At 39.6% G+C, this 8,465-nt stretch overlaps 1 protein-coding gene across 1 annotated transcript in view; it reads right to left on the reverse strand.

The window, feature by feature from the left end:
• The window catches only part of sbno2b (strawberry notch homolog 2b), a 67,860-nt gene extending 60,362 nt beyond the window's left edge, over positions 1-7,498 (reverse strand). The window contains exon 1 of the mRNA XM_080032005.1: positions 7,366-7,498. The gene's annotated coding sequence lies outside the window, so the exon portion shown is untranslated. The remainder of the gene's footprint in view (positions 1-7,365) is intronic.
• Positions 7,499-8,465: the final 967 nt, after the last annotated feature.

Raw genomic sequence — 8,465 nt, forward strand, 5'->3', positions numbered from 1 at the left:
CTGACCAATAATCCTTTGCCATTTGGCGTGATGTCATTGGGAAGAAGGTGCTAGGCAACATGAACATACAGCAACATTGGGGTCCAAAGCGGTGTGCTTGATACTGGCTATTCTGTGTTCCAAAGAGCCTTAAACAATAAAGAGGAAATAACTGGATTTGTTCACCAGTTGCACAAAGACAAAAGTATGGGATGTAAATTCTTCAAAATAAAATGACCCTTAGGGTATCCTGTGATGTGTTTGTAAAAAGACAACATTTTGAAATGCAAATACACTTCAACAAAGTCTTAACACAAACAGAGGCTACACATATTCAACAATTCAACTGCCTTTCTGCCATTTTAAAAAGGCACCAAGAAAACTCATTTAAAAATTGTGTTGAATAGTTTGCAAATGTTAATTTTCCACATACATGCTTTGTCATTGGTGTGGTGCACAGTGATCATACACGGCAGGGACTACAGCGGCCAGTTGGAACATGGCTGTGTTTGGGGTTCTACTGCAACTGCCTCCATTTTCACATAAACTGCTGTTACAGTACAATTATTTCCTCAACTCTTGTGGTCAAGCAATGAGCTACAGACTAGTTTTGAAGCATTCACACAAATAAGAATAATTTTGTGGCTATTTGTTTTGTTCCATTATGATCATGACATACTGTATATCAGCTGTGTAGAAATTTTGCAAAATAATTCCACAGGTTGGTTTGTAGATTTCATAAATAATTGAACAGAAAACTAAATATTACCCAATGAATTTACAACAATATTGATCGTTTGTATTGTATAGACTTTTTTTTGTGAATGTGAAAATATCCTCTTCAAGTTTGCACTAGGTAAAATCAGGGGGAAATGGTTCCTTGTGAAATGTCCAGTGACCTATATCAACAACCCACGCAGAGATCAGGATTCACCCTGCATGTGTAACAGGTTAACCAGTTAAATAGGGTCAACATGGGACAGCGTAGATGTTCTGCTATAAGAGTCCTATGCAGGTAGAAAAGCCTTGTGGTGTTTGATGTCAAATTTGGAATATTTGACCACTCTAAGTCATATGCAACTTATATCATTCTTTTTACTGTCTAGACAGCTAGCCTTCAAATATTTTTATTTACCTTATCTGTTGATCACACAGCTGAGAGCTGGTTCTAATTTGAAGTTGACAATTGAAAAAATTATGAAGAGGACATCCATCAATGTGAACATTAATATTTCTGTCATATTTCCTTCCTGGAAGAGTCCCATTGTGTAATCCTTGTTTGCTTTTCGAAGAAGGATGTTGACACAGACACTTTAACCTAGAAAACTTGGGCTGTACACAAAACAGACTGTTTTCAGTCGAATCAAATCTGCCTACTTAATAAAGAGATTTGACTATTCACTGTAGACAAAGGCAATCAGAAAAGTGCATTGGAGTTGACTTGGTATTTTGGATAACTGAAAACTGAGCTTTTGGTATTTTTTTAATGTAGATCTTTGAGCGCTCTGTTGTATTTGTGTTTACGGGTGAAACGGAGGCTTGAGATGCAGGCACAAAAAAAAACGATGGCTGGACGAAGGATCTACATCGACTGCGGGGGTTCTTACTCATAATTGGAATCGTGGTTTTTCAGGGGGGGAGGCCTACAGAAAAGCCATATAGCAAAGCAGTGAGGAATGCCAGTGCCTGCTCTCCTACATCTCAGTTGTCTCCTACAGAGCTCGTATGGCCTGCAGTTCTGGTTACTGCTTGAGACATGGGATACTTAAAAGAGCCCATCGTAAAATACCTGTTTATTTCTTGTCACAGTGTAGAAAAACACTGTGGTCACATATCCATGACAACTGTCCCTCGTTTTGTTTTTTTATTTTCTTATGACCAATGATTAATGTTATGTTAAATACATGGACTTTTATCAAATGAAAGCCAGATTCTGGGAAAGCAGGAACTAAATCAAATGTATTACCTAGCCCCGATTCCCCTCCTCCACTCCACATTTTTTTCACTCTCACTCTAATCATCCAACAAGCCATAAATGAGATTTATCACTGGCAGCAATTGGGGAGGGGAGAAAACAGGCCTAGCAAGAGAGACAGAGAATGGAGGACAAGTGACAGAGAGCAGAGGGCATGAGCCACAGTTGAGCCATGCATCACAGCTGTTTGAGCTCACTCCACCTGGGAGTTTTTCATAAACTAACTAACACAGAAAGAGAATATGCCACTTCCTAGAGAAAATCATCGGAAAGCCTTAAACAAATTTACACACACCTAGAGTTATGAAATTAAATTTCGAGGATATTTTACTGACGTGTTGCCAATCTTGTCCTCTGTCTACCATCCTTACAGTGAGTGTAGGCTCCTAACCTAGTTCCAAGTCGGAAATTAGAAAAAGGGGGAGATGTGCAGCACAAACATTGAAATTAACTTCACACATGAATGAAGTAAACACACACACACACACTTGAGAAGTAAGCAGTAGGGAGGCATTTGCCCACAAACTACTATGGCACGCTGGTTAATCTCTTGCCAAAAGAAGCATGTATTTTATGTGAGAAATATTTCATCTATTTTATGAATTTTGGTTTCAGCAAAATAGAGAACAAAACAAGACATTTTCTAAATGCCTGTAGTATTTTCTATTATAACTTTGTCTAACAGTCTGAGGGGCACTTTACACGACAACACGAAACAGTGCAAACGCGGAAAAATTCCCGCGGTTGCACTATATCATTTACAGGAAAACAGCAAACGCAGGCATGAAACCGCAGGTTTTTGAGATCACCTCCCAGGGAGGATTTTTTGGAAAACTTAACGGTTTTGGTTTCCTGTAAACACCGAAAACATTTCCCCTGATAACGCTGACGTCACGGCTCCACCCTCACACATGCGTAGTCTATAACATTTGCTGTCAAAATACCCACAAGCGAGTTATAAAGTTAGAAGACAACATGAACGGTGTCTCCACGGCACCATCACTGTGATCAGCGGAGAGTGTCGTGCAGCGCTAAAATATAGGCTAACACTCGCCAATTTAGTCCAAGCGATTACCGCAGTAAGTTATTGAGACCACCCGCCACTTTGGCTGGGGAAAGATTTGTGCTCTGCCTGTTTTTCTAGCTAAATAAACGTGTGTCACTTCTATATGCCAGGGACACGGCTCTCTCTCTACATTAAAAACACTATCAGCGTGCAGCGGTTAAGCTAGCGGCTACTGTTCAACAAAAGGAGCATTAAGGCTACGGCTTCAAAGTAAAAGCATTTCACTGGCTAAACATTAATAGCATTTCACTGGACACGCGTGAGTTGACTTTTATTTTGAAGTACGCCTAACAGGAAAGTATCCGCTCACGAAGCCCCTTCACTATCAGCAAGTCTTCTGTTTTTACGAGTTCAATGCGGTGAAATAAGAGGACAGAAAGCTTGTATTTTACAATATTTGTAACCCCAAGCTTACACCAACCGCTTTATGAACGTTAGTGGCATTAATTTTCGGTTACAGTAAGGTTTTATGCATCAAATTGTACCGGAAGAGCTATCTACTAGGCTGTGTCACCGCTGACTATTGGCTTGGCACTGCTGCTACAGCGATTTCGGCCCGTTTCCTCTGAAAACTTGTGTACGGGTGAAGATGTCAGATAAATTGTGTCTGAACAGGGTTTTTTTTTAAACCAAAAACTGGAAAACTGTCACGTTTTCACAGTGTAAAGTGCCCCTGAGTAACCTTGGTTGTAAAAACAAAAGAAGCGGTGAGCTTTTTTTTTTAACCTGTTTCTCTGCATTACCATGCATTAGTTTTACAGCCTGCCATATCTTCTATTACAGACCTGGCTACAAGAGAGATTTGACAGCAAGTGACACTAAGGGGCACTTTACACGACAACACGATACGGTGCAAACGCGGAAATATTCTCGCGGTTGCACTATATCATTTACATGAAAACAGCAAACGCAAGCATGAAACCGCAAGTTTTTGAGATCTACTCCCAGGGAGGATTTTTTGGAAAACACAACGGTTTTGGTTTCTTGTAAACACCGAAACCATTTTCCCTTGTAACGCTGACGTCCCGGCTCCACTTCACGTATGCGTAGTCTATAACATTTGCTGTCAAAATACCCACACGCGAGTTATAAAGTTAGAAGACAACATAACATGAAAGGTGTCTCTGCGGCACCATCACTGTGATCAGCGGAGAGTGTCGTGCAGGGCTCAAATATAACACTCGCCAATTTAGTCTAAGCGATTAGTAAGTTATTGAGACCACCGACACTTTTTCTGGGGAAAGATTTGTGCTCTGCCGGTTTTTCTAGCAAAATAAACGTGTGTAGCTTCTATATGCCAGGGACACGGCTCTCTCTACATTAAAAAAACACTATCCATAGTTCAGCGCGCAGCGGTTAAGTTACTGTTCAACAAAAGGAGCATTAAGGCTATGGCTTCACAGTAAAAGCATTTCACTGGCTAAACATTAACAGCATTTCACTGGACAAACGTGAGTCGACTTTTATTTTGAAGTACGCCTAACAGGAAAGTAGCCGCTCACAAAGCCACTTCACTATAAGCATGTCTTCTGTTTTCACGAGTTCAATGCGGTGAAATAAGAGGACAGAAAGCTTGTAATTTACAATATTTGTAACCCCAAGCTTACACCAACCGCTTTATGAACGTTAATGGCATTACTTTTCGGTTACAGTAAGGTTGTATTCATCAAATTGTACCGGAAGAGCTATCTACTAGGCTGTGTCACCGCTGACTATTGGCTTGGCATGGCAGCTACACTGCTACTACAGCGATTTCGTCCCGTTTCCTCTGAAAACATGTGTACGAGTGAAGATGTCAAATACATTGTGTCTGAACAGGGTTTTTTTTTTTTAAACCAAAAACGGGGGAAATGTCACGTTTTCACCGTGTAAAGTGCCCCTAAGGCCATTGACCATGTCACTGGGGTTAAGGGTACTAGAGTAAAAGACCGGAACTGAGCAAGCTATTCACTTCACAGTTAGCAAATAGTGTCTATCAACAAGGGGGGAATGACATCATTAGAAAAATAGCCAGCCACCATAGCAACCTACTATGTCAAGGCTTACTTGAGGCCAGAATAGGCTTAGCTGCCGGTAAAAGACACTCTGGAAACTAAAGAGTGAAAATTGCAGGAAAGTAAACAACTAGAGGGGACAGCTATTTTCATTTCCTCCCGGTCACTCCTCTGTTTGGTTTCTGTCACAAATCAAGACAACAGTTTTAACTCATATACTTATTTTTATCTTAACATACAGAAGCTACGAACTTCAAGAAAAGACCCTGCTGACATGTTTATCCTTTACTGTTGTTTGGCAATAGTCGCATAATTGTAGTACAGTGGCATAATGCAGGTTACACTACATTAGAAACAGTAGAGCCACTTCTTTACAAGCATTTAATTGTTTAACCTTATGCATACACAGCTCCAACACAGTAAAATGTAAGGAACAATATTTGTGGATAAAACGTTTAATAGCATTACACCACTGACTGCATATTTTTAACAACCCAAAGTTTGTTATCACGATGAATGCATTGCGTACAACAATGTTGTTGATTTTAACGTAATTTGTTGTCTCATTGATTATGATTGTAAAAAAAAATGCATGACACAAACAACCAATAGGTACACACCCTAAAGCTTTGGGCCAACCGTATTAATTTCAAGTTAGTCGACTATTCGGAAAACTATAAGATTCCATTTGCTTTCAGCATTAGCTAAGGTTTCCACATGTGTGTATGTGTATGCATTAAATATGTATAATTGTGGACTTTGTGTAACATTTTTCACACAGTCAGTGCCAGCCCAGAAAAAGAAAAACAGATCAGTATCACGTTATAATGTGACAACTTTTATTGTTTCACATTATAATGCGATAGAAGCCTATACTGTTGAAGCTTAAAACATGTTTGCTTGAGGAAATGGTGTGGCAAACATTTCATTGAGGAATATAACACATTTACCCACTCTGCTAAAGTTAGTAATGCTTTGGCTAAGAAATTGTTAAATTCTGCTTTTATAGAGCACGGTGGGTGGATGATATTGTGATAAGTATGCCTACACTAAAGAAGGGTTTTATAATGCATGGGGCTGTACGAAAGGAAGAATGAGTCCGACCCTGAGGAGAGGTAGCTTTATTTCTCATTGACCAGCTGGTTAGGCCACGGAGGGCTGCACGGATGTAAGCTAAACTACCTCAGCTGCAGCCAAGCTGGGTATGCTGCTGCTGTGACCCTAAGAACAGTGGGGCATTTGTTAAAAGTTTCGAGACCCCCTAAGACGGAGACACCGTCCCCCAAGTAGGCTGAGCCATACAACCGTTTCAAACTAAACAATACACGCAATCATTTTCTGACGTTCTGTGTTGAAAAAGGTTTTCACGTGTAAACATTTATCGTTTCGCGTTATAAAAAGACAGGGCCTAAACCGTAAATCATGTTAACGTTGTAAGTTGGTATGTCGTAATAACGCGAAAATGCCATGTTATAACGTTGAAAAACGGATTGTTTTCACAACAAACTTTTTACATGATACGGATGTGGTTTTCTTTTTTTGCTTGGCAGAAATACGCTTCCGTAGTATGCAGAAATGTGGCTTCTTAAGATAAGTACAGAGGCACACTGGTCTCCGCACAGCACAAAGGAAGGCAGCCGAAGATCTGCGTTACAATGTTACTACTGTTAGCTTGCCGAACGACACACAGATCAAGCGCCACCAAGAACATTAAATTGGGCGACAAAACATTTCTGAGTCATCCAATTGTGTATCTCTCTGTAAACAATCACCAACAATATAGCAAGATCCCACTCTAGATAACTAAACCTAGACGTAATTTGGAATAGCTAATTGTGCTAGCTAGCATAGCTCGTAGCCTTTTCTGACTTTGGGTATGTTCGTTTTGTACATTGCCTGCGTGTGTCAATAGAGTAACGTAGCTCCCTAGTATACTTAAGACAACCTTACGTACCTATCTGACTCAATGATTCATTTTGTAGTTCGTGTAGCTACCACACAAACGAGCTTGTTGATCTCTTTAAAGTAACGATAGCATGGCTGTTTTGTCACATTATCTGCTTGATAGCTAATATCAAAGCATTCGCTTATTATTAAGTGACAAGCTAACGTAACTCTATCGGCCTTTCTTGACGGTAGAGTTATAATACCGATATAACAACCCCGACGTAATTTAGTGTCAATCCACACCGTTAACGACAACTTTTAACTCAACGCAATGGCTTAAACACCGGCTTAGCCCGTGTTGAAAAACATGCGCACCTAGGAGAGGCTTCTCAGAATGCATCTTGTTCTAAGGCAACTGACGATGTGTCGCTCGCCTTTACCCAATACCTTCGAAATTCACTTACCGTGAATGTTTTAGTTAATCTCAATCCAAACCCCGAGCACACGGGCTGCTTATAGACGAAGACTGGCGTCAAAGTAACAGAAATAATGAATTTTATCCAACTTATTCTTCTTAGTTGTTTTCTCCACTTCCTGATTGAGACGGTGCCATTTTGAATAGCGAAAAAATATTTCCGCCGCTGTCGTCACGCGCCGCTTGATGATCGCGAGCATAGAAGAGCTGAGCCAAACCATAGATAGTATAAAGCCAAACATAGTTCATCACTGGTGATAATTTATCATGTGTGCCAACATTGGCACACATGATAAATGCATCAAGGCAAAATAAATGAATATACATTATGGCAGGTGAGACAAGAAATTTCCCGGTTAGGCTACAGCTAAATTATTGTTGTTAATGTCAGCGCATAAGGATGAAATCAGAAAAAGCTTGATTTGATGTAGGCTAGGCATAGGCCTGATGTTCATAATTTCTTAGCCTATCGCCATTTGTAAGTGCTCTGAATGAGAGAAAAGCGTTATATAAATAAAATGTATTATTATTATTTGTAACTTTGTATTAGGCCTTCTTAGGCCATATAGGGATAGCCTACCACAATTATACCATTCACTCATTCTGTCATATCTGATAAATGAGTCAGGCCTTTTCGACCAAGTCGTTTTATAGGCTATGCCTAGAGGTTTGGGCTATAAATATATATTCCACCATTAAACATTAACTATTACATATTAATAGGCTACACGTGTTGGCCGTCTTCTATAGGCCTATACATCACATTCATATTAGGCTGTAACAAGCAGGTTGAAAATTAAAGTCCATTCATTTTAGTCAGTTTTTTTTTCAGCTGTGATCTAGGCCAAATAAATGCTTAGGTCAAAAGAAATGGTGGTGATGATAATAAAAATCTCCAAAATAAATTATAATCTGATTCCTTCAGTAAAAAACAATATATCATGGTACAAGAGCTAGAATGTTTTCCTTTAATGAAGAATTTGATTTTCATGACTTTATTGGTTGGCTATATCATTTTGTTTAATTATCAGATTTTGTTTATCGACAAGGTTTTGCAATTGTTTATTCTGACTAAGATGCCACGGCCTA

The sequence above is a fragment of the Ammodytes marinus genome (genome assembly GCF_949987685.1).
Source record: "Ammodytes marinus genome assembly, chromosome: 8".
NCBI classification, from domain to species: domain Eukaryota; kingdom Metazoa; phylum Chordata; class Actinopteri; order Uranoscopiformes; family Ammodytidae; genus Ammodytes; species Ammodytes marinus.